Genomic DNA, 27,237 nt, shown 5'->3' with positions numbered 1-27,237 from the left:
TTGCACCAAACATTGATGTGCATTATCTCATTTAATCCTAACCAACCAACAAGGTAGGTGCCGTTATTATCTCTATTACACAGTGAGGAAACTAAGGCATAGAGATAATTAATTTGGTCAAGATTACAGAAGGAAGCCAGGACTCAAACTGTCTAACTGCAGATCCTCTGCTATGTTACTGTGCTCCACTGCCTGAAAGAACAAGATAGAAATAACTCATTCTGTTAAAAAAACACTCTGCTCTGAATTCTCCATATTGCTAACTCTACTTTAGTGCAGCCATTGTTTTACTTTTTCTAAACCATCTCACCCTCTTCTCATCTGATGACTATATAACACTAATTTGAAAGTATTTTTCTTATAATTCCTATTTTGTAACCTATTGATCTATCTTAAGCAGGCGTTGTATGTACACCATTCTTTTTTCTTCCAGCTTTATTGAGATATAATTGACATATAACATTGTGTAAGTTTAAAATTTACAATGTGTGATTGGATACACTTATGTATTTTGTTAGTTACCACCACAGCATTAGCTAATATCTCCATCATGTCACATAATTACCATTACTTTCTGGTGGTGAGAACATTCAAGATTTACTCTCTTAACAACTTTCAACGACTTAATACACTATTATTAAGTATATTCACAGTGTTGTACATTAGAGCCTCAGAAATGATTACTCTAACTAGAAATTTGTACACTTTGATCAACATTTTGCCATTTCCCCCATTCCCCAGCCCCTGCTAACCACCATAATACTCTGTTTCTATGAATTCAGGGTTTTTTATTTCACATATAAATGTAGCTATACAATATTTGTCTTTTCTCTGTCAGACATTTCACTTAGCTTAATGCCTTCAAGTTCCATCTATGTTGTTGCAAATTTCAGGATTTCCTTTCTTTTTCATGGCTGAATAATATTCCATCATATATTTGTAGGGTGTGTGTGTGTGTGTGTGTGTATCTCCATATAGGGACACTTGGGTTGTTTCCATATCTTGACTATTATGGTTAATGCTGTAATGAATATGGGAGTACAGATATGTCTTAAATATCCTCTTTTCATTTCCTTTGGATATATACCCAGAAGTGAGATTGCTGTTGGTAGTTCTTTTTTGTTTTGTTTTGTTTTCTTTTGTTTTTTGAAGAACTCCCTACTGTTTTTCACGGTGAAGATACCAATTTATATTCCCACAAGCAGTGCACACAGTTTCCTTTTCTTCATAGTCTCACCAGTACTTGTTATGTCTTGTCGTTTTGATGATAACCAGTCTAACAGTTGTGAGGTTATATCTCATTGTGGTTTTTATTTGAATTTTCTGCTGATTACTGATGTTGACCATCTTTTCATTTAGCTGTTGGCCATTTTGTATATCTTCTTTGGAAAAATGTCTATTCAGGTCCATTGGCCTTTCTAAAATTTTGTTGTTGTTACTGAGTTGTATGAGTTCTTTATATATTTTGGATATTAATCCACTATTAGATAGATGGTTTGCAAATATTTTCTCCCTACTATAGGTTGCTTTTTCATTTTGTAGATTATTTATTGTGCTGTGGAGAAGCTTTTTAGTTTGGTGTAGTCCCATGCTATTTTTGCTTTTGTTGCTTGTGCTTGTGGTATCACATCCAAAGAATCATTGCCAAGACCAGTGTCAAGGAGCAAAGGAAAAAAACTGCTTTCTTCTAAGAGTTTTACAGTTTCAGGTTTATATTTAAATCCATTATGCATTAATTTTTATGAGTGTTGTGAGATAGGGTCCAATTTCATGTGATTATCCAGTTTTCCCAGCACCATTTATTTAATTCTTTCCTAATTGAGTATTCTTGGTTCCCTTTTCAAATCTTAAGTGACCATATACCTGAGGGTTTATTTCGGGGGTCTTGATTCTGTTCCTTTGGGTTTGTGTCTGTTTTTGTGCCAATACCATTCTGTTTTGATTTATGAGTTTGCAGTGTATCTTGAATCAGGAATGTGATGCCTCTGACTGTTCTTCTTTCTCAGGATTGGTTTGGCTATTTGAGGTCTTTGTAGTTCCATACAAATTTTAGGATTATTTTTTTTCCACATTGAAAATTTTTTAATTTTTTTTTTCTAAGTAACCTCTACCTCTGTTGTGGATCTTGAATTCACAATCCCAAGACCAAGAGTTGTGCACTCCACTGACTGAGCCAGCCAGGTGCCCCTGCATTGAAATTCTGATAGAGAATTGAATCTATAGATGGCTTTGGGTAGTATGGATTTTTAACAGTTTTAATTCTTTCAATCCATGAAATCCAGTATTTTTCCATTTCTTTATATCTTCTTCGATTTTTTTCCTCAAAGTCTTATTTTTTCAGTATACAGATCTTTAACTTTCTTCGTTTAATGTATTCCTAAATACTTTATTTTTTTTGGTGCTGCTGTGAATGGGATTGTTTATTTATTTTTTCAGACACTTCATTGTTAGTATATGGAAACGCAACTGATTTCTGGGGGCACCTGGGTGGGCTTAGTCGGTTCGGCAACTTGGTTTTGGTTCAGGTCATGATCTCACAGTTCATGGGTTCAAACCCCGTGTTGGGCTCTGCACTGACAGCATGGAATCTGCATGGGACCCTTTCTGTTTCTCCTTCTCTCTCTCTCTCTTTCTCTCTCTCTTTTTCTCTCTCTGCCCTTCCCCCACTTGCACATGTTCTCTCTCTCAAAAATAAATAAACATTAAAAAAAAATAAATACAACTAGTTTCTGTATGTTGATTTTATACCCTAATCGCTTCTCGGCCTTTTGGCTAAGATCAAGTGTGATTTTATACCCTGAAACTACTGAGTTTGTTGATTAATTCTAACAATTTTTTAGTGGAGTCGTTAGAATTTTCTATGTAAGATTATATCATGTGCAAACAAAGACAATTTCACTCTTTTTTTTTTTTTTCCCCTGATTTGAATGCATTTTATTTCTTTATCTTGCCTGATTGTCCTGGCTAGGACTTCTAGTATTATGTTGAATAGGAATGTTGAGAATGGGCACCCTTGTCTTATTCCTGATCTTAGAGGAAGATGTTTCAATCTTTATGTATATACTACCATGTTCTTGATGAGCAAATTCACTGAGAATTTGGTATAGAGGGAATAGAATTTGGTTATAGGTATAGGGTATAGAATTTGAAAGGATGTGTATTTTGTCAAATGCCTTTCTACATCTATAGAGAATATCATATGATTTTTATTTTTTAAATGTGGTGTTTCACATTGATTAATTTACATAGGTTAAACCATCCTTGTACCCCAAGGATAAATCCAACTTGATCTTGGTATATAATTCTTTTAATGTGGAGTTGAATTCGGTTTGCTAATATTTTGTTTAGAATTTTTGCATCTATATTCATCAGGAATACTGGTCTGTAGTTTTGCTTTCATGTAGTATCCTTATCTGACTTTGGTGTCAGTGTAATGTTTGACCTTGTTAGTTGAGTTTGGGAGTGCTGCTCCTTCTTTATGTATATACTACCATGTTCTTGATGAGCAATTTGAACCTATTGAATCCTTAACTGCCTTTGATTCTTTAGGTGGATTGAGGACTGGTTTTTTTCCCTGAATGGTCTATAAATTATTTATTTACACATACATATAAACATATGTGTATTTTCATCTCTATTTATAATATAGAGATAGATAGCATTGCTTGGGTATCAAAAATAAGTAGAGATAACATTACTTGAATATCAAAAAAAGTTATAGCTTTTTATTATGTATAAGGCTTTACACATGTGAATTCATTAGTCTTTGAACAACCCTTCATAATATTCATATTTTAAATATGAGAAAACTGAGATTTATAAAGGTAAATCTTTTCCAAGGCCATACATTATTATTTTCTAATAATCCACAGAAAGGGAATTTCATTGTTTGCAGTTATTTGGTATATTATTTTGACATACTGCTAAATTCCATGGCAAAAACTGTACAAGGAACATGATAATTAGCATAAAAATAATTTTCCAGACGCTTTCATGTTTTCTTTTTGATTTTAACATTTCTGTGTTGTACTCTCAAATTTTTTGCTTTTTTTTGTTGACAGTGATTCATAACTGACTCATAATTTGCTTGTGCATATTAATTCAGAAACTGACTAGAGGCACTTTTTATTCTATTTTATTTTATTTTACCAGCTGGCCCTTCTGGTGGTGGTGGGTGTTTACTTGCACACCCCAGAGTGACTTCCACCTGCAACCGCAGCTGGGTATTGATTCAACAACGATAAAGTACCTGGCAGACACTGAATTTTATTTTGTATAAGCTAATCCCTTGACTTGAATTGCACATCTTGGCATTGTATGGTAACCTTTCTTATGGTTTTATAATTTTTATTTCTTTGAGAGTATGTGTAGTATTATAATATATTTAGAAGTATATGGCTTGTATATTCTGTAACTTGAAGAAAATGATGAAATAATGTCAATATAAATATTGTAGGATCTTTGTGATTTGGTGATCTATCCTAGAAAAGAGTAATATTTTTGCAGATACTCTTTTACAAAGTTTCAAGCATGATTTAAGAACCCAGACTTTGCCAATAATTCTGATTTGTGTTCTTACAGTTTCTCTAATAATTTTTGGAGAAAATTATCAATTATTTTATAACAATTTATAATATAGTGTTTTTTCATTTAATTTATAAGGCTTTAAATTTTTATTTAAAGTCAAAATAAACAACTTTCTTGAAGCTAGAAATTTACCTTTTGTATTTTGACTGTAACCTGATTGCTTATTATCTGTATTATCTGGGAAGTCAAGTCCATATTTACACATGTGCATGTGTCATCCAAATTTCAGAATAGTGTCATCCTTATATTGTAACATTTTTCATGTCTACATTTGGAGTGGTAAACTGATCAAATTACTTTTACTTTTTAAAATTATATTTTATTTGAGGGTGCCTGAGTGGCTCAGTTGATTAAGCATCCCACTTCAGCTCAGGTCATGATCTCATAGTTGATGAGTTCAAGCCCCAAGTTGGCTCTGTGCTGACACCTCAGAGCCTGGAGCCTACTTAGGATTATGTGTCTCCCTCTCTCTCTTGCCCGTTCCCTGCTTGCACTCTGTCGGTCTCTTTCTCTCTCAAAAATAAATAAACATTAAAAATTATGTTTTTTAAACATAATATATAATACATAATTTTTAAATTATATTTTTATTTGGATTAAAGGAAAGTTACTGCTTTTTTCTCAATGTTTGAAAAAGAGGATTTGTTTATGTGTAGTAAATTTCAATTATATAAATCCTCTATTATAATATAAAATGATACAATTAGAAGATTTTAATCATAAAATAAATTTTCTGGTCCCTTATACGTCTTTACTCTGAATTTTTTGAGGTTATTGTTAGCTTTGAGAAGGAAAGACTTAAGAGACTACAATACATGCCTTTGAATATTTGGAAGGTTTCTAAAGATCTGCAGTGGTTGTGAGGTTGAAACTAAGTGGCATCTAAAGCCCCTTCCCATTCACAGTCGCTTGCTGTTTTATTTAAGGAAGACAGAGTGAGAAAAACAATTTCTCAAGGGATAAACAGATCCTTCAGAGTAAAGAAGACCTTGAAAACAAAATAAAAGTAGAATTTTTGACTGGGGGAGGCTTAGATCACTGTTGGAAAGTAGGCCAGTCTTATAGTTACCCAAATTTCTCTCTTGCTCCTCAAGTAGCTTTGACTAGCTGAGTGGTGACCATCATTCAGGAAAGATGAAGAAGCATCTGGAGGCCAGCCTACAAAATGCATACAAAAAAGAAGCATTTGTATGAGTACTGTTACAGAAGGTTCCAAGCCTCCATGAAGGACCGCATCTTTCACCCTGTCATGTGCTCCTAAGACCGAAGGGAAGAGCTTTGTTAACTCTGATGACATTTATGCTTTCTATCCCCCCCACTAGTAGAAGCTGAAATTCCAAATAATAGAAAATAGTAACGGGGAAAAAGAATTCATAAGAGAAAGTAGGATCTTTTTTCAAATTATTACAAATTCTTGTAAGATCATAATGTAGTTCCAGGTTTTGTAGCATTGTTAAATTCCAAAAAGTGATATTGTTGCTCAGGTTTTTTTCCCCCACTGCTTTATCGTAATTGCCATGTTTAATGAAATACTGGTGCATTCCTTGTCTACAGTTATACCTTGGCTCTCAGAAGATGAAAAGCGTACTTACTGGGAGTCAAGGGTGCTGGTCCTGAATCTCCCACCCCTTTGTTTTGTGACCTTAGATAAGTCATTTAACCTTTTCAAATTTCTTAATGGATAACATTTAAAGGTTATTTTAGGGAACATCTAAGCTCTACTACACTTTCTCAGGCTCTGCGACATGGAAATCATTCCACAGCCAGATTTTATACCTACAGTTTGTCATTGGAAGCTGTCACATTTATTTTCTGTACTGACAGTACAGATGTGTAAACTGGCTAAAGATGTGATTTTGTTCGTCACAGAAGCAGGTAGAAAAATTTCTTTTAGATCTTTATCTGTATGATTTTTCTTCCCCAATGAAACTTGAAAATCACTATATGAAAACTGCCCACCTCCTGTGGTTGCGTGTTTTTTTTTTTATTTTTTTATCAAGATGGGAGGGTGAAGAGAGGAGTAGGTAATTAAGCAAAAACAAGAAGTCGAGTCTCCCCTTCCAGCTAACATCTGAAGCTTTTCCTAGTAATTATTTTTTGGGTTTCCCTTCTGATCCCACAACCAAGTGTTTTAATTTTGTTTTATTTGTAGTTTCTATTTTTATTTATTTATATTTTTGCAGGAACATTTTTAATCATATTATTGAAAATTAAGATCACAGGCGAGGACTGGAAATGCAATTATTATTCTGTATTGTCAATTAAAAAGAAATCCATATGCCTTTTCTCTGGCATGTATTTAAAGCAGACAAGGCAGGAATTTAATGATAACTTGTGTTTTTTCCTGGGGAAGAACCAGCTTATTTCTGCAAGCCCATAGGCATGGGCGATACTTTTTCTCTAAAAACCTCTCCGTATCCATACAAATCTTTGTGTAAGTACAAAATAAAAGCCTCAGAATTAAGCCTATAAAGCATTGAGGAAAGAGCTTGTCCTAAAAGACCGTGGGTAAGAATTTCACAAGGCATATTATAGTAAAACAATTACGCATGTTAAACTTCTATAAATAATTCTATTTTTCTTTTTCTTTTCTTTTCTTTCTTTTTTTTTTTTTTTCACATAAAGAACATCAAAAGTGATGATTTGAAGTTTTGGCATCATTGATACATCCTAAAGCCTTTCCTCCAGTCAGTTTTGTTACATGGCACCTTCATATGCTACCGTGACCATGTCATCAGCTGAGAGAAGGAGTCTTGTCTTCCCTTTTTCTGAGCCAGGAGGGCCTTCTCCCTCCATTCAGTCTACTTCCTGTACTGTTGATCTCTACCTAGTAGAAGTATACAGGTGGTCCATTAGGGTGATGGTAAAAATGAACTGTTCATTTTTATTTCATACTTTATGAATTCAGGCAGAACAGGACAAATTCTTCAAGCCATTTAAGATGGTGTTTTGTGTGTTAAAAGTCATTCCCAGCCATTTTGATTCTTGAGTTTTGATAAGGCACATATCACTTAGGATCTGTTTTGTGGGAAATACTTGACTAAAGTATACACTTTGCAAAGGATGGTACTCAACATGAATTCAACATTAATGTTCAATAGTATTTCCCCCTCGATCATTTTTACTTTTCCTTATTATCGGTTTACAAATACATAAAGTCATTTATATGATGGACTATTTTTTTAAGTGCTTTTAATTTATCATGTACTGTGCTAAGTATTGTATATACTGGTATACCATTTACTCAACATCTCTGAAAAATTGGTTATTATCTGTATTTTATAGATAAAAAACAGAGTTTGGACAGGTTAAATAGCTTGTTCAAAGTCCCACTTCAGAAAATACCTCAGCTGGTATCGAAGGCCCTTTCTGAATTATAACTAAGCTCATTCTCTTAACTACTGTAATTTCTGTCTTTTTCTTAATTCCCTTGTAAGATAAATAATCATTTTATGTACAATTTGAAGAGTAATTCCCACTTTAACCACAATTCCGACTTCTGTTTTGAACTTTCTGGAATTGCAATGTGTATATTTATTTCTCTACATGTAAAATTAAACAAATTTGTATTTTGGAAAGAACTAAGTAATACAGTACAAAGTTCCATCACTGGATTTTCTCTTTGGGAAAAATTTGGGAAGAAAAAGAACTACCCAAGACTTTACATAGTAACACATGCAAAGGAAAGTAATTTTTGACTTAACATTTTTTAAAAAATGTATCTAGAAGGAGACTCATTTTATTCCTAGAGATGCAGCTAAGCTGCTTACATTCAAGCTTTTTGCCAAAGTTAAGCTAAAAGAAACTAAGCTACTGAAATAGTTGAAACAATTATTACCATGTTTGAGATCCTCTTTAGATTAATAAATAACATTAGTTATTAGATTAATAAATAACCATTAGTTAGCATCATGTTTGCAAGTTGCTTCCACAGTTGTTTGTTTGTTCGAGTTCTCTTTGCCACGTCACCACGCTGAAATTAGTGCAACATTTTCAGTTCTTGTGTTTTGGATGAAAATCAACCATTCTGGCTGGTTAACAAATCAAGTTTGAGACAGAACAAAGATTAGAAGAATCATCTCATTGTGTCTCAATGCCTCATAAGAAAATAAACAAAAAGCCGGATGCTAGAATGTTTTTCCCTGAGGAATTGATGGTGTTTTTATTTTAAGTTCTCCCTACTAGAGATTGTGTCATCTGTGAAAATATTTATTTCATTAAAAACTCGGAGAAAATGACTGAATGTGTAGGTGTATGAGAGAAGGGTATATGTTATGGGTAGACGTTTGATATTTTACAAATGCCTGTATTTATTTACTTTAAACATGTTTTCTGCTACATGGACTCTGTTTTTCTGACCCATTGATTCACCATTAAATGTTCTAGGACCTCTGGGTCTTTGTTCTAAAGACAGGGCAGCAAAGATGGAAAGTATATTCCATAAGAAAGAATGTGGATGCAATTTAGTTGTAGTAATATTTTTGCATTCATACAGCAACAATTAGCAACCACTAAATTGCACTCAGTTATTTACTCCCTCTCTGCTTAGAATACCTGTATGTTTTTCCTACAGATGGAAAGGATATTTTCACTTGCTACATCTTTTAATTATGACATTCAAATATGAAGAATGACAGATGAAATGACTCAGTGGTTTCTCATGAAGGTCATAGGACAGTTTAAGATTTATATGCCTGTGAGCCATTCAATAACATTTTTAAAAACTGAAAAACTAAAAAAAAATTAAAATACTGAGATTTTAACCTTTGTTTTTTTTTAACTTGGAAAAGAAATTGATTAAAATATAAATAAAATGTTAAGAACAAGATGAAAATAATTGAAAAGAATCACTGAAAAGTTTAGAATAAAATTATTCTAAAAGTGAACAAATTTATTTTACAACTATTTTATATTGAACAAAGAAATTGGAGAAATATAAAAGTAATATATATGAGGTCATTGCAAGCCAGAAATTCATATTCTATAGAAAGTGCGTTCCTAAATCACTTTGTAAGCTTGCTAAAATTTTTGTAACTTCTGCTTTCCCTTGCTAGAATTACTTGTTATTCTGTCTTGATTTATGAACATAATAGTAAATGAGAATGCTCAGTTCTGTTGTTTTATATGAAAGCATTTGTGGGTTTTTACATGTAGGGGTGATAAATCCCTAAATTTTTGTTTAACAGATGATCATTTTCCAGTGGATTATTATAATGTTAAATATTGTTCAATTAACATATTTTTTCCTCAGGTTCTCAGAAAATGTAGTATGTGACTTCTGGCTATTATACTTTTGTTTGTTTGTTTGTTTATTATACTATTAGTCATTGGTACCCAACAAATTTTTTTCACAAATGTTTGAGAAGTAAAGTTTAATAAGCAAACAAACATTGGTAATATTCATTTTAAAATGGAATCATTTTAATAATTGAAAAACTTAGTGGTTCTTTTATCAAAACATTCTTTATTATGAAAATCAACTTGGAACATGCACATTATGATATAACATTTTCACCATCATTGTATATATATGTGCATGAAAATCTTTGACCATCAGTGTCACATCTATGAAGTCAAGTGCTTAGTATAAAATGTATCTTCTGCCTCAAAGCGGGTGTTATTTAACATCTCCACCTATTTTTTTTGAACTCAGAGGAAATCTGTGTCATTTACACCTGGGACTGTTAAAATTCTTTTCCTGAAGTAGTATTTTCTGAGTATGGGCTGATCCCTGAGTGGGGGTTTATACAGGAGAAACGGCTAGCAGCTTTGAGAGTTAGACCAATCAGTCCCTTATTGTGGAAATGAGAAAACAATCCTTAGCTTTGGGTAAAATGTTTCAAGTCCTAATGGATTTACAGTCAGAAATTCTTTTGCCTCTGTCATTCTTAAAATCGAATTTCTTTTCCTTTGTTTATACATATATTTTTAATTTGCTTCTCCATTCATGGGAACTCTGGTTGAGTATCTAAGTGGAGATCTAAATTATTCACGTAAGGAAACAAAAAGTTATTTAAAATGAAGTACAGTGTATTGCCTCAATCAAAAGCAAAATCTATCAGTGTTTGTTTTTGCAACTTCTTTTTAACATTGAATAAAAACCCATGTGTATTGTTTAGAAAAGTGAAGTTTACTCTATTACTGGTTTAATCTCTTCCACAATTGAACACTAGGAAGTACTAAATTAACAGATAAGTGGTAGTGAGAGATGATACTCTTGGCCTTTGTGTGTGTGTGTGTGTGTGTGTTTAAGGCAACAAGATAGTTTTGCCTGTTTGTTTTAAAGATTTTCTTTTTTTAAGTAATCTCTACACCCAAAGTAGGGCTTGGACTTACAACCCCTAGATCAAGAGTTGCGTGCTCTACCAACTGAGCCAGCCAGGTACCCTGATAGTATTGGCTTTGAAATTCTGATGCCAATGAAATATAAAAGACAATATTTTGAAGTTTTGATATTTTAGATCTCTGTAACATGATCATACTGAATTGATTTTAGATAACTGGCATTATATTGTTTGTTCTCCAAAGTAGAAATTAAGTTTAAAATTCAGTATTAGGAGCACCTAGCTGGCTCAGTCGGTGGAGCATGTGACTCTCGATCTTGGGGTTGTGAATTCGAGTCCCATGTTGGGTGTGGAGATTACTTAAATAAAATAAAATTCAGTGTTAGCATTTCCATTAGTACAAGGCACACAGTATTAATTCTAGCAGTAATTATTGAAGTGGATACCAAGGTTTGTAAAATAGTCTATCTAGAAAAGAGAAGTTGCCTCTAAATTTTATAATGATCATTGTCAGAGAAAACTATATTGTAAAATTGTTTTATTATGCCTTTCTATATATTTTTTCCAAACTGTACTGAAATCACTTATAATCATTGTTGCAGTTCTTTTTGTAGCACAGTAAAAGAGTGATCCTTCAGCTATTTGAAGAGGGTATATTTTTAATGGACATTTTTCTTATAATTTTTCTTAGTCATGGTTATAAAAGCCATAAAGTTCACAGTTGTTGGTATGTGAGTCTAGTTAGTAGAGCCTGGACCCTGAAGAGAAATAGGAAGGCACAACAGTCATAGTCCTTTTAAGACTAAGTAGCCAAGATCTAATGTGGAATCAGTATGTAAAAATGAGAAGAATCCTTACCCGACTTTATAGACAAGCTATTACTGCACAGATTTGGTTGGAGCTTTATGTTCACTTGAGATTGCTGTAAAGAGACTTGTGTTGTCTTTATTGAACTTGAGCAGTTGGCCTTAATATCTCATTATTCAGATTAAACCTATGTTAATTTATACAGTCTTTCTATGTTTATTGATAAGTGATAATCTCATATTTTGCCTTGTTTCTGTGGCATACAGACAAAATATAAAGCATACACCGTTTATATTTTTATGAAAGGAGCTTGTAGGGATTTGAGTTATAGAAAAATGCATACCTTCTTGACACTATGACTGTATCTAAAGACAGAACTAATGAATACTAAATTTGGTTAGGATCACTCAGTCATGAACCAATGCGAGTTTTTGTTTTGTTTTGTTAAATTTTGATCGTGTGCCAAGTTTTCTGAGACACAAAAAGGAAACCAGAAATCAGACAGATGTTCAAAAATATTAAATACCCTGATAAGGTTTGCATCCTTGTGGTTTTCTCTGCTATCCTGACAGTTCTTTAAGGTTCTGTCATTTTCAGTCAACAGAGAGTACATGTGATCAGTGTATCTGATAAACTTGTCAATGCCTCTTTAAAGCAGGATTCCCCAACCTATTCAATTCAGGCCCTCCCCCCCCCCATTTCAAGTATCATCTTGATAAGATAGCTATGTCACAGGCATCTGTGTATAGCCAGCTCAGTCTACAACTAATTTGTGCAGGAAAAAATTAAATCAGGAGGTAAATTATTTCATGATTGCTCATTCCCAACAGAGTTAGGCATCATTCTGAAGAAAATATCAAATAATTGGTTTCAGGCCGTGTCAGACACATGCAATTCCCTTCTCTAATGGCTGTGTGTGGTAGCACCAGGCCTCAGGGGTCAGCAAAGAACTGGAAATAGCTTAGTGCCAGGCACGGCAATGGAGAGATGGAGCACATAGGAAATGAAGTGGCAATAAGTGCAATCCATAGGGGAAATGTGCTTCACTTGGAGTTTAATATATCGGTTCACAATCTGGCAGGAAGCCATGCAACAATTGTTTACCTTTTTGTCAGCATCTGCATCTGTTCTGTTTTGTAAACAGCACTTAACTCTCCGTCGGTAAATGCCGGAATCAATAACAACTGTTAAGGGATTTCCTAGCCCCCCCCTTCTTTTTTTTTTTATATTCTGTAACAAATGCACACTACAAACAATGTTTGCCTTAGATTAACAAGGAACAGACATTAACAGGGTCAAAGGGATTTGGTTGGGAACATTTTATAGCTTCTTGGGTTTACAGTAATTATATCTGTGTGATTTGAATGTATTTTGTAACCTATCCAAATTAAACTGTTAAAAAAAATGCTAGCAAGCAGTAATGAAGATGATTTTTTATAATTATCTTAAGTACTGTGTATAGAAAACTGCTGGCACTGTTTGTAATAATTTAGTTCTGTGCAATATTGTGTATTACAGCTGCTATGCAGAAATATTAAGTTGCCTTTTGCAGTTTTAGGAAATTAGTGATTATATCCAGCAGTACTAATTATTTTAAACATACAGTTATTAAAAAAAAATTACACACCACAGTGAGACATAAAAAAGGGTCGATCTGTGACTAGTGCCTATAAAACTAAATATATTATTAGTAAATGCAAAAGAAAGAACAACTACTTTTAAGTTCACTGTCTTCAGGGACTGAACAGATGAATGTTGTCATAAATGCAGGATTGTTACAATAGTTATGGCATCACTTAAAAGTGAATATCACCAAGATCAGAGGAACACATTATTACTAATGGGATTTATGCATAGATCTCCCCATGCACCACTTTGAAAACTTACTCCTTAAAATTTCCCCCTACACAATTGCTAAGTTGCCTTGCTTTTGGTTTATTAAACTACTTCATATCTGATTGAACCCAAATCTAATTTTGTTTTCTTCTATTTTTACTTGTATAATAAGCGTTAAATCTTAGGCTTTTCTAGTAATTTTTGTCAAATGTGTGACTTCTTTGGATTTTTCATTGGTTTACCATAAACCACAAATAAAATTGAGGAATTATTTGATCAGGTCAGTTAGTCAAGATTTACATTCCCTTGTCTTTTTTTTTTTACTTTATGTGTCTTATGACACTGTGGAGTGAATTTTTTACTTTTTTTGCCAATCATTTTGCTATTTCACTTGTCTAAATTATTTTGGCCAACATTTTTTTTTAAGTTTGTCATATTTTTTTATTCAATAGATCCAATTAGAATTTAGAATTTGGAAATTTGGATAATAATATCCTTCATACTCCTACTGATATAGAAACTATTTTGGCTTCATTTTCTTGACTGCATATTTATTTATTTCACTTTCTGTCACTGGGTATGATATTAATATATGGTAATATACATACAATCACAAGTTAGATGTACATTGTAAATTCATTGTTATCACCCAAAATATCTAGATTTTCATGCTTTCATCACCATCAGAATTACAATCCAGATTTCATAAACTGGCACTTCAAACTCGTTTATTTGATTGAAGGTATAGCATGTTTTGAGGCTTAGAAACTAGAGATGTGCCATTGAAAACCATAGACAACTCTTAGAAGTCAGCTTTTCCCTTTTATAATTACTTCCTTTACCAAAGTCTCATGTTACCAAGTATCTCTATAAATTTAAAGAACGTAAGAATGAAAGGCTTTAGCTAAGGCTGTTTGTGCTTTGCCTCTTGAACATCTGTTTGATAGGAATTAATGGCTCGCTCTTGCCATTTCATGTTAAATATTTTAAATCACACCCTAATCATTCAGTATACAAGTTTAAAACTCATGATTGAAATTTTCATACCCAAAGTCAAAACGTTCAAAGTTTTATTGTTCCTGAAATAATCAAAATGACTATTCTGCATTTATGTCAGCATAAAAGTTAACTATGTCTTAGCAGAGCTTGAAAAATTTTAGTGGTGCTGTCCTGATGGAATGTGTAAGGCACTCATTGGGAGATGGGTGTTGTCTATGGATCATTGGCTAATTTTTAAAAATTGATTGTTAAAGGTAGCCCTTGTTGTATTAGGTGAAAGCAGTAATCATTATTCCCTAAGCAAAGGGAAAATTAAGTGCTAATTAGTAAGTTATGGAGTGTGCAGTTGTACTTAGAGGGTAAGCAGAATTTCCCCCTGGAAATTCCCCACTGTCCTATCTGGGGACAATAGAGTCAACAAATTGATTGCTGATATCTAATTGTGTTTTTCAAATCCCGCAAAGTACTAACTATTAAATGTCAGGAGGGTTTTCATCTCCATGGCAAAGTTCCTGTATTGAAACCTTAGCTTGTAATAAAATTTGAATTTTATGCTATTATTTTAAGAGTTTATCCTACCCATGATTATTTACTTACATGTAGCATTCTTATCATTCATTAGATCTTTTCCTTCAAGATCTTGAAGTCTCTATTCAATTGTAGTTTTATTTCCTTTTATTTACTTAAGATGAAACGTTGAAAAAAAGATATATGTCGTCCTCTTTATATTAATTTTAAAACACTTTGAAGGATATTAGCTTTCATAGTCATCAAATGAGAATTGCTAAGTTGTTTATATTGTCACAGTTTGAAGATCTAATCTTTATTGGTGGTGCAATAGAGCTAACATATTTTATGCTCTTAGTTATGCCATAATGTAGATTTGATCTTGAAAATTAGCATTTAAGATATTTTAACTTGATGTCCACACAAAATAAAGATTTGAATACTGAGATTAACTTTTAAATATCAGGTAGACACAATTCTAAATGTTAACTTGATTTGTAATAAATATAAATGAATTATAAAAAGGCAGCTTCTGTTAATATAGTTTTTGATTTCTCAGGGAAAGAACAGATTTGTATTTTTTCCATAGTTAAAATTTACACACACTAAGATAAAATCTGATCTCCATGTTGAATCACTCACAAAAATAAGATTGTTCATCTAATACCAGCTTGGAGTTACTCGTGCCACTTTGTGATAAAAACAAAGGAGCACAGCTGCTTCCCCGATTTATCACAAGCCTTTTGGAGCCTTCTAGCCTCCAAGTGAATTCCAGGCATGTAAGTCTCACTTTGGCAAACTGGAAATCTTGGCTCTTCCAACAACTGTAAATGGCTGCTTTCCGATCCTATTGCTTGGCATGAGTGAAAGCAAACTCAGCTGAGATTAAGAGAGGGGCTTTACAACTTTCACTCCAGGGCGCGTGGGTGGCGCAGTCGGTTAAGCGTCCGACTTCAGCCAGGTCACGATCTCGCGGTCCGTGAGTTCGAGCCCCGCGTCAGGCTCTGGGCGGATGGCTCGGAGCCTGGAGCCTGTTTCCGATTCTGTGTCTCCCTCTCTCTCTGCCCCTCCCCCGTTCATGCTCTGTCTCTCTCTGTCCCAAAAATAAATAAAAACGTTGAAAAAAAAAAAACTTTCACTCCAGCTGATTGTCAGTTATCTCTCTACCCATTGGAGACAAAGACCACAGGACAGCCCTCAGCTTGCAGGAAATTCCCATTTCTTGCTCAAATTTACTTTTCTGTTACTTGAAAACAAAAACTTTGGAGAATTACAATCTTTTTTAAAAAAAATTTTTAACATTTATTTATTTTTGAGACAGAGAGAGACAGAGCATGAACGGGGGAGGGTCAGAGAGAGGGAGACACAGAATCCGAAACAGGCTCCAGGCTCTGAGCTGTCAGCACAGAGCCCGATGCGGGGCTCGAACTCACAGACCGCGAGATCATGACCTGAGCCGAAGTCGGCCACTTAACGGACTGAGCCACCCAGGCACCCCGAGAATTACAATCTTATCAATAAATGCCTTCTCTAAGATACCTTAAGGACTCTGATAATACTCTCTTTGTTATTTGTTAAAAGCAGCCCTTCTTTTAGACCTAATTGAGCTGATCTAACTGAGGTTCTTTCTTCCTTAGGCCCCTTTGAATTTCAGGTACATGTTTATGATCATAAGCCTTAGTACACAGGCTAGAATCCTAGGTGTCTTCCACATCATGCCCTTGTAGTACCCTGTCCTTTTGGTCTAAAGGTGATGAAGTCTGGCTGCAAGATATCTGGCTCCCTGGAAGATGTCGAAGGTTGGAAGAAGCAGAGTAGATGATTCCTCATTAGGAAGATACACATATTTGCCTTTCAAGTGGCAGGACTTTCTTTCTGAACCCTTGGGAGAAATCAGAGAGGCTCTTGAATTGGTCTTCTCTGAAGACAACCAAGGAGATGAAGAATGCTTAAGGCATGAGCAAGAGCTCAGAATCAGGATTGAGACTGTCAGATAATGGAAAAGTGGTGTGAGTGCAATGGGAAGCCTAGAACACAGGTGAGACAGGGACATGCATCGTGACTTAGAGGACAGTGGGGTCTCACTAGAGGTCTTCCCAGTTAAAATAGAGAGTTCAGTTTGGTGTTTTGAGAGAGGAGGTGGGGCCAGAGGATAGGTGGCTCCACATCCAAAATGAACGCCAGGAACATTTCTGGCCTAGATTTATATTGTGAGGACAGGAAGAAAGAGAGAAACTAAGATTTGGAAAATGTATTAAAGTATTTTTACATTTTGTTAAGTCTTTTTTTTTAATGGTTATTTATTTTGAGACAGAGAAAGAGAATGCATGCAAGTCTAGGGAGAGGCAGAGAGGGAGAGAATCCCAAGCAGGCTCCGCACTGTCAGTGCAGAGCCCGATGTGGGGCTCATTCTTAAAAACACTGAGATCATGACCTGAACTGAAGTCAGAAGTCGGATGCTGAGCTGACTGAGCCACCTAGGTGCCCCTCATTTTGTTCAGTTTTGAGGGCACTTTTATACATGAAAAGCTATGCTAAATTATATATTTCATAAACATGGATCTGAAATTTTTTCTAGGACACAGTTGTAGATGCTGTGATATCGAATATTTAAGATCTGAAATAAAGTGGAAATAAAGTGATCCACTGTCCCACTGCTAAAGCTGCATTTCATTAGAAATGGTCTTACTACTTTAAAAAATTACCAGAGTAATGAATTTTTATTTTAAAAATTAAAACATAAAATACATATTAAGAAGAAGATCAAAAGGGGCACCTGGGTGGCTCAGTCGGTTGAGCATCCGACTTCAGCTCAGGTCATGATCTCGGGATCTGGGGGTTCGAGCCCCACGTCGGGCTCTGTGCTGACAGCTCGGAGCCTGGAGCCTGCTTCGGATTCTGTGTCTCCCTCTCTCTCTGCCCCTCTCCCGCTCATGCTCTCTCTCTCTCTGTCAAAAATAAACATTAAAAAAATTAAAAAAAAAAAAAAGAAGAAGGTCAAAGTCCTCACATTTCCTTCCCTCCAATCCCAGTCTCCAGGATCACCACTCTTATTCACACTTTGTTCATACTCTAGAATTTTTCTATGCACATGTAAAAATTGATATACAAATTTATATTTTTCAAAATGAGATCAAACTAGACATATTGTTCTGCATTGTGCTTTTTTCAATTAAAATTTCATGACCTCCTCCCATGTCATTGCAATTTGGTTTGACATTCTTTGCAGCAGAACTATATTCCCTAATAGAGATGTAGCATAATTGATTTGCATATGGCTAAATTTAAATTGGCCTTATCAGGTTGTTGGCTCAATGGATTTAGAAAATCTTAATTTTTTTCTCCCCCAAAGCAACATGCCCACTTTTAGAGAAATATGCGTACATACACACACATGTGTGCGTTTAATCAAACATGCATGTATGTTTAAAATGTATAAATTAAACAGTGATAGATCTTTTACCCTCTCCACCCCTAACCCTAAAACCCTAAAGTAATCCCTGTTTTACAGTTTAACGTGTGCCCTTCCACATTTATGTGTGTGCATGTACTGTATATGCACATTCTACAAATTCCTCTGCAATTTTTTTTTAATTTACTATATCATGGACCTCTTTTGTATTAATATGTACAAAATGATCTGTATTATTCTTTTTAGGGGCTGCCACCTATTGTGTTTATGATTATGTCATTATTTAATTAATTAACTCCTGTTGATAGATATTAGGGTTTTCCCAGTTTCTTTTTGTTTGTATGCTCGTGTGAGTATCTTTTGAAGTTTTATTTCTAGAAGAGACATTGGTGAGCCAAAGAAAAAGCTAATTAAATTTGGTATTTGAACTCAAAATAGCCCTCCAAAATCAATAGACTTACTGGGTTTTAACTACAACTATTCAGAAGCATAAATATCTAAGTTGATGCATGAATTCATTTGAACATCAGATCATTATGACTTTTTTTGAAGTGTTAAAACTCCTGTGCTCACCTGCCTCCTCCTGGATTATCAAGGCTATTGCTGTCTTGTCAGCTGTCTTATTGCTGCCAAAAAAGGCCCTCAGCAAAGGGATGGGGGTGTAGGAAGGACACTTAATGCTCGGTGTCTTGTAGGGGGCTTTGCAGCTGGAGAGACGTGGCTTTGCATTCCAGCTTTGCCACTTGACAGCTACATGGCTTTGGACAGGTTGCTTATCTTCTGTGAGCGTCAGTTTAGTCTGTAAGATGGACATGATAATAAAATCTACCTCATAGTATCTAAGTATTAATATAGATGTACTTAGTGTTTGGCACAAACTAAGCATTTTGTTATCATTATTTTTTTAAGTTTATTTATTTATTTTGAGAGAGAGTGAGTGAGCAGGGGAGGGGCAGAGAGAGAGGGAGAGGGAGGATCCCAAGCAGGCTCTGCGCTGTCAGCACAAAGCCCCACGCAGGACTCAAGCTCAGGATCCGTGAGATCATAACCTGAGCTGAAATCAAGAGTCAGACGCTTAGCTGACTGAGCCACCCAGGCACCCCTTGTTATCATCATTTTAAACATATACATATATACATACATAGCATTAAACTGAAAATGTGACTTGTCATATATTAATATGGTGTTCCTAAATACCTGTACATGACAAAGGGCTGCTTATTTGTTACTTTTGTCAATTTCTCATTGAATAATTTTGTCTTCAGAATCTTTCATATAATATTCTCTGGAAGTGCTATATTAACATTTTCCAATTTCAAAATAAGCAATAGTAATGAAATCAGACTAAGTTAAAATAATAGATGCATGTAGATTCTTTTTTATCCTCTTGACTCCAACCATCACTGTGTTGGAAGGGCTACCTGATGTAGGTCCTGCACTGATTCCCCCCACTGGAGCTTGTGTATTTCCAGAGCTAAATAAATGCCTGCTCAGCTGGTCCCTGGGATGGTCCACAGGCACTCCAAATACAGCATGGATAAAACAGAACTCCTCTTCATTCCCCCTAATCCCTGTTCCTCTTCCCCAGCCCAAGTTAATGTCACTAATAATCACTCAGGCAGAAACCGTGACTCATTTTCCCCTTCTGCCCACCTCCCCACCGTCAAAAGAATTACCAAGATTCTTTAATTTGCCGTGTCACCTAAATGTTTTCAAGTCTATCTACTCTCCCTTCTTGCCATCAAGGCCCGATTTCGGTCTTCATCATCTCTCATTTGGACTGTTAAAAAAAATCTTTTTTATTGGATTCCTTGCCCTTATGCTTGTATTTTCTGAAACATCTGACAAGCACATGCCACTCCCCATTGAAGGCCCTTCACTGGCTCCTCATCACTGTCAGCATACAGCCCCAGCTCTTCAGCATTAGAAACCAAGCCTTCCTTGACCTAGCACCTGCGTTCTCCAGCCTCATCTCGTGCCTCTACACACCTCATATTTTTCACTCTCTGACAACATGAAACTGACAGCCCCGCTCATGCTGTGCTCTCTCTCACCTCCTTACCCTCTTCCCTTCCCTTCTTTGCCTAATTCCCATCGATCCTTTATGACAGCTCATGTGTCATTTCTTCCAGGAAGCTTTCTCCGAGCTAGAGCCCCTAATCCATACTCCCACAGCATCTCCGTATGCCTTTCTCAAAGCTCTTAGCATATTCTATTAAAATATCTAATTAGGGGTCTGTCTCCCCATATGGACTCTAAGCACCTCAAGGGCAAGTATTATTTATTTTCCTCAGCACCCAATCCACTGCCTAGCACACAACAGGAGTTCAGTGAATATATTTTTTTAACTGCATCGTTTTCTTGAAATAAATCAGTGTCTGGAGGTATAATGTAGGAGACAACTTATCAACTTACTAATTGAGCCTCTACAATATTTTAAAAATATTGTGCTAAGATGAATGGGGATTCCAAAAAGTATAAGACCCACACTTCCTATATAGATAGAGAAATAAAATGCGAATGTGAAAAGCTGCTGGAAGTTATGCAGACAAGCAGTTGCAGAGCTCTGAGAAAGTGATTCCAGCAGGTAGGGGTCCCTTCTGCTGTCCAGGGTGATGAAGATGACAGATGACATGGAACTGAATTGGTTGCAGGGTGAGCGAGATCTGGAGAAGCAGAAAGCGGGAAGAGTTGAGCGACAGTGTTCACTCCCTGGTGCTTTCCTATAATGCAGAGTAGGGGATGTATACAGAGTAGAGGGTTTATTTGGAAGACACAACAGTAAGAAGAACACCCGGGCCTGGTTTCTCAGGTCTTCTGGCTTCTCCCATCTCAGCACTCACTCCCAAGACTTCCAAGAAGATACCTTCTTCTGTTCCTACTCTCTATCACCCACTCACACCCCCAGCTCAACTCAGCAGTATTTAATAATATTCCTTTGGAGAATAACTACTTTCCTTAAGGCAATCTTTTCTGAAGTTTGAAATCAATTTAAAGTCTACTTTTATTTGGTGTCTTCAAGTACTTTCAAATCTAGGGCTAACACCTAGAGAAAGGGTGAGAAAGACTAACCCATCAAGCCATATGTGAGGGAAAAAGCATATAATACCATATTAAATTAATTAGCAACAAATTTGTCTCTTTAAGTACATTAGGAATTCATAAAAGGGAGGTTTTACTGTGAGGGAGAGCAAGCTGGCAAAACTTCATGAAGAATATGGCCTTGAATTTGGCCTTGAAGGATGAGTAGCCCTTGTATAAGCAGATGGAAAGAGAAAGAGGTTCCCTTGCAGTTCAGCGGTACCAGCAGTAGGGGTTACTGTTTGAGACAGTGGAGAGTACTGTGACTGGCACATAAGAGATATATGTAACTGATGAAGGCATTAGCCAGGACTCTGAATGTGCAAGTGACAGCTTTGTTCTTCCATTCCTCATCTCTACTTCTTATACAAAAAAGAAAAAAAAAAAAGCAGAGAGGGAGAGAGAGAGATGAGCACTTATTTAAAACTAACATGGTAGTTCACACAAGAGAAGAAAGAGCTAAACATTTAAACCTCTGGAAAGATAGGGATTGGAGGATTTCTGGAAACCTGAGCAGCTGAAACTTCGCTTTCTAGTGTATTGCATTATCTGTCGCCTGGGTTTCTCCCCACGAGGTGTTGTCAGACCAGTGGTGATTCCACTCAATAGAGTATGTGCACCCTAGGAGCTTCCTGCTTACGTCCCAACAGCTTCCCTTGTACTTCAGTTCAGAAAGTCTCAAGGAAAACCTCTGCTTGGCCAAGGGATCATCAGCTTGTTACCAGAAGGAGGAGGAAAGTGTTAGGCAGACAAAAACTAAGATGCCAAATAAATGGTGGACTGAATGAGTGATGAGATATGTAACGTGAGGAAAGGTTACAGGGTCTTGAAAAACAGTCATTGATGTCTCAATTATACATGGTCTTGTTAAAGTTTGTAGAGCAGCAAAGTAACTAGAGAGAGCCACTGAAGAAATAGAACTTGTCCAGTAATAGATAAGATTACCTGAATGGGGAGAAAGATACAAAGAAACCACCTAGAAGACCATTTTTATCTCGCTGCCCCTTTTTAGCCCTGCTTTCTCCCTTTGTGTGTCAACTTATCCCTGACTGTTTCTCTCTTTCGCATTCTTCCTACTTGTCCAGGGCTGAGGTTGTCCCTTTCTGCAAAGGGATAAAGAGTTAATATTTTAGGCTTTGCAGGCTGTACAGCCTGTGTCTCTACTACTCAACTCTGCACTGTGGCACAGGCCAGCCACAGACAATAAATAAGTGAATCAGTGTGGCTGTTTCAATGAAACTTTTTATTTATGGACACCGAAACTTGAATTTCATATAATTTTCACATATCATTAAATACTCTCCTTCTTTTGATTTTTCTCTCATCCGTTTACAAAGGAAAAAAGCCAGCTCAGCTCACAGACCATACCAAGACAGGCTATGGGCCAAATTGTCCACAAACTGTAATACAGTGTTCTCTGTTTGAGAACATTGCCTTCTAGTCTCCTACTGCCTTTCTCTTTTTCTATCTACTCCTGGCTTTCTTTCTTCTTCTTCACACCCAGCTGCCAACAACCCTGTACCCAAAAATGCAATGCAAGTTGAATTCTAAAATACTGTGTTTATTGAACAATTTCATTTTTTATTATCATATAAAAATCAAATACATCTAAGATTTGCTTGTATATCAAAAAACAAAGTCTAGTTGTTTAATTTTCATGTATTTGTATTCACTTTTTTTTCAATTAGAAAATGTTCCCAGGGAACAAACCCTAACAAGACAATAGAGCCCAGCATTGACCATTTATATCAAAATAGGATGACCATCGACTCCTGATAATTTCTTCAACTAGTTCTTTATCCTTGCATTTTTCTTCACTCTGAATTTTTCTTATATATTGAACCTAATGCTTTTCTTCCTGCCTGAACCTAAATAAAGGGGGATAAATTTATTCTGAAGAGACGGGCATGGCCACAGGAGCTGATGGTGATAGGTCTGAGGTATGACTCTTGTTAGTCACCTCTGTCTTGCTTTTTGAGAGCTTACTCTGTTCCTCTGGGATGGGTCACCATGAGTCGTATGCTACCTGGTACCTAGTGCATTATAGGCACCAGGGAAATCTTTGGTTGAATTAGCAAGGGAAACGCACTTAAAGGTAGTTTCTGTAGTTCGTAGGTCTTGAGGAGGACTGTAAAAGATGATATCTGCTGCCAAGGTTCTCCAAAGTCCTCTGTGAACTTTGAGGGAAATATGACCTTGCCTCTATGTCTGGATAGCTATTTGTCAGGTGAGGGGGGCAGCTAAAAGTGTAAACTTAACCACAAAATTTGCTGTGTGAGGTGCCATGACACCTGGGAAATGGCATCCCGAAGTCTAGGACCTGCCCTAGTCTCTGTTAGAGTAACGAGCTCATGACTACAACTTCCTCGGTTGGTACAAGAGATTGCTCTTATCACCATGGCTCTCTCTTTCCATACTAATTTTAACATACATTCATAAGCATTATAATTTGCCTCTCTGACAAAAAGTGTGAAGAGAACCTTAGTCTTTATTTTTTAATATAAAAGAGGAAAAGTGTTCAATTTTGAAAGGTTAGAATTTAATTAGAAAATATATTAGGAGGCGCACAGACTCAGCAGGTGTCTTGACTTAAATCCATCTTTTTGATGATGGCATGATTTTTATCCCAGTGCTAAATTTTTAAAATCAGTTTCTAATATGTTATACTAAGAGTCGATAATGTAACATCTCTGTCATGGTATATTCCTTTAAAAATGAAATATCAATTCTCCAATACAACCTTAGACAATAGTAAAAATGAATTGTTAATTTAGTTTAAGGTTTTTCTATTGGTTAATTTTTGGTCATGATAATAGAAAGTAACACATATGGTGAGAGATATAATTAACTGAACTTTAGCAAAATTTGAGGCTAAGAAAGGGATATTAGGAAGATACTTCATTAATGATGTGCTATTAGCATACAGTACTTAGAATTTAAACCTCATTTCATTATACTAGAAATGTCTTTTTATTAAGCTGTTCCCTGAGAAGGTCAGCATATCTAAGTATTTATAACTGGGAGTTAAACTAGCCTAAAACAAAAGCCAGCTGAGAAAATATTCAGAAATTTGCCCCGGGTATGGTTCTCAATTTTGGCTGGATTCAAATGTAAGCCATTCTTAGATTAGCATCTTCAACTCCTGGTGGCCACATCAGGAGTCAGATATTCTCTCATGTTCTCAGCCAAAAAAACAAAATAAGAAAGGTAGAAAATAGGAGAGGGCTACAAGCATTATACCCTTGGCATATGAGCAAGAAGTCCGATCCCTTGCTAATGTAATACTGACAGCTTTTGCCAGAGAAGATGGAATGGAGTGTGGGAGAATTTGTTATCATTTAGGAATACGTTTAGGTATCATCCAGTGGAGCCAGTGTTGGCTAGGGAATAATAAAGGGTAATAATAGAAGCAGTTTCTTTTCAGTTTTTCTCATTGACCCAGAAGAATAGCTTCAAGGTGACTCTATCCTCGTTAGTCGGCTAGGTGATTCTTGATATGGGAAGGAAAGGGATATTTGTTTGTTGTGTGGGTCCCTCCAAAGGGAACAGCAAACCTCTCTCTCATGTGGGAGCTTTTGGTGGGCTGTGAGGCTTTATTTTAAGTGCAGCAATTTTCTCTGTCCATATGTCTACCTGCCTTTAGATCATGAATAGTGATCCTGTCAATGGATATAAAATTAAGTGTCGCAACTACCTGGGCCCAGAACAGTCAGAGAAAAAAGATATAAAAAATGCAGATGAAGTATATACTAGCAACCCAGTTTTTTATAATAGAATGTTTCAGTTGTCATATACGATTATCTATGCAGTGGCCAGGTAGTGCTCATCTGTGTGTTTGTCTAAGTTCCTGAAAGGATGGAGTATTAGTTATTCCTCAGTTTATTCCCTCACCTTACCCAGGACCTATGTCACAGAAGTCAGGAGGGTTAGCTGTCTGTGTAAATGTTGAGACCTTTATTTTACCACACGGAAAGTGTGAAAAGATTATAAGGTAGAAGCTAGACTAGACTTATCCTTCTTGCAAGGGAAGTAGAATTTTTAGGGGCTATAGGTTCCCATAGTGGGAGGGATCTATGGGGCCTACTTCTCATAAAGTCAAGCAGACCAAGGCAGAGGGCCTCAAGCTGATCAAGTAGAACCCTAAGGCCTTAAAGGATCTGGGAATCTCCCAAAGCTGTATGCAAAACATTATTTCTATGAACATGGGTGCCTAACTTAGATTCTAAAAAAGATGATGACCACACCCACACAAAACCAAAACCCCCATATGTGGGTTTGAAGAACCCACATAGCAAAGAAGCAGTGGAAGGTCTTGGAGTGGGCCCCCATGCAACTTTATGAGTGTTTAAGCTTAGAGATGGTAGATGTCCATTTAATAACAGTAATAAGATCTCTGATATGTTTCTAGTTCTTTCTCCTCCGACCATTTCCTGTTCAAATTGGCATATAGTAATTAATGTGAAACTCATTTAATGTTAGTATTTTACTAAAGAACCATGTTTATGGCAGGGAGAAAAAGCTAAATAAAATGAGTTAAAAGCAGTTGGTTTTGTCTCTGATACTCACCAGTATGTATAATTCTGGTCATTCATTCATGTAGGCACTCTGATGAATAGTGGGAATGCAGTAATGGGGAAAAAGGATCTCTCCCTTGAGGAGATTAAAGTTTCAGGACACATCTCCCAAACTTATAATTACAATGTGACATAGTAAGTGCCAAAATGAAGGTATGTGTGAGGTAAAATAAGAAACAGCATGTAGAAAAGGAAAGTAAGTTGGTGTAGGATCTGAGGGCAGGCTTCTCAAAGGAAATGATAATAATATCTAACATTTATACAGGACTTACTACCCCTCAGTTACTGCTCTGAGATGTTAACTCAGTTAAGCCTCATGCGCTGTTGAGTCATAGAAAGACTAAATAACTGTCCAAAGTCACATGGCTGGGAGAGAGTAGTGTCAGGATTTGAACCCAGGCCATATGGCTCGTAATTCCACATGTTAGCTACTCCACTCTATTACCTCCTGTACTTCAGGTAGTGGTGCTATGAACAGTATTCCATATAATAAAACATGAGGGAAAAATGGAAGTGGGGAGAGACAGAGAGACTCAGAGGAGTCTAACTTCCAGTTTTTAAGAGTTTAATGTTTTCTGATTTCCAATTCAGATTCATTAACCTTTACAAGAAATTTTTTTTAACTTTTTTTTTTTTTTTTTTTTTTTTTTTTTTTAAGTAGGCTTCCCACCCAGCGCAGAGCCCAGCATGGGGTTTCAACTGACAACTCTAACATAACGGCCTGAGCTGAGATCTAGAGTCAGACGCCTAACCTACCTGGGCGCCCCTTTAAGATTTTATTTTTAAGTAATTTCTACACCCATCATGGGGCTCGGACTTTCAACCTGAGATCAAGAGTCACATGCTCCACCTACCAAACCAGCCATTTCCCCAGATTCATGAACTTTTATGAGGCTCAGCTTTCCCTATAATTCCTTCTCCATTGTCTCACCATAAAGAAGGGTCCCGATACTTATCTCTGGGGTGTCGAAATTTCCACACATTCAGCTTGTGTTGAGTTGCATTTTCACTTCACTTCAAAGATAAACACTTCACCCTTTCAATCACATATTCAGTCTCTCATCCATTTACTCAGTTCATTTTAAAGTTTTACTCTGTTTTGGGTGGTACATATGGAAGCTTCCTGACGAGATAAGAAATAATAAATTCA

General features: G+C 35.9%; 1 protein-coding gene across 1 annotated transcript in view; it reads left to right on the top strand.

Moving 5' to 3' along the window:
- The window catches only part of KIAA0825 (KIAA0825 ortholog), a 341,968-nt gene that overhangs the window by 20,893 nt on the left and 293,838 nt on the right, over positions 1–27,237 (top strand). The gene's annotated exons all lie outside the window — the stretch shown is intronic.

Source organism: Lynx rufus, unplaced genomic scaffold, assembly GCF_022079265.1.
Source record: "Lynx rufus isolate CCGP_SWC_20201006 ecotype Redwood Valley unplaced genomic scaffold, mLynRuf1.p SCAF_1, whole genome shotgun sequence".
NCBI classification, from domain to species: Eukaryota; Metazoa; Chordata; class Mammalia; order Carnivora; family Felidae; genus Lynx; species Lynx rufus.
This window is presented reverse-complemented; position numbering and strand designations above follow the sequence as displayed.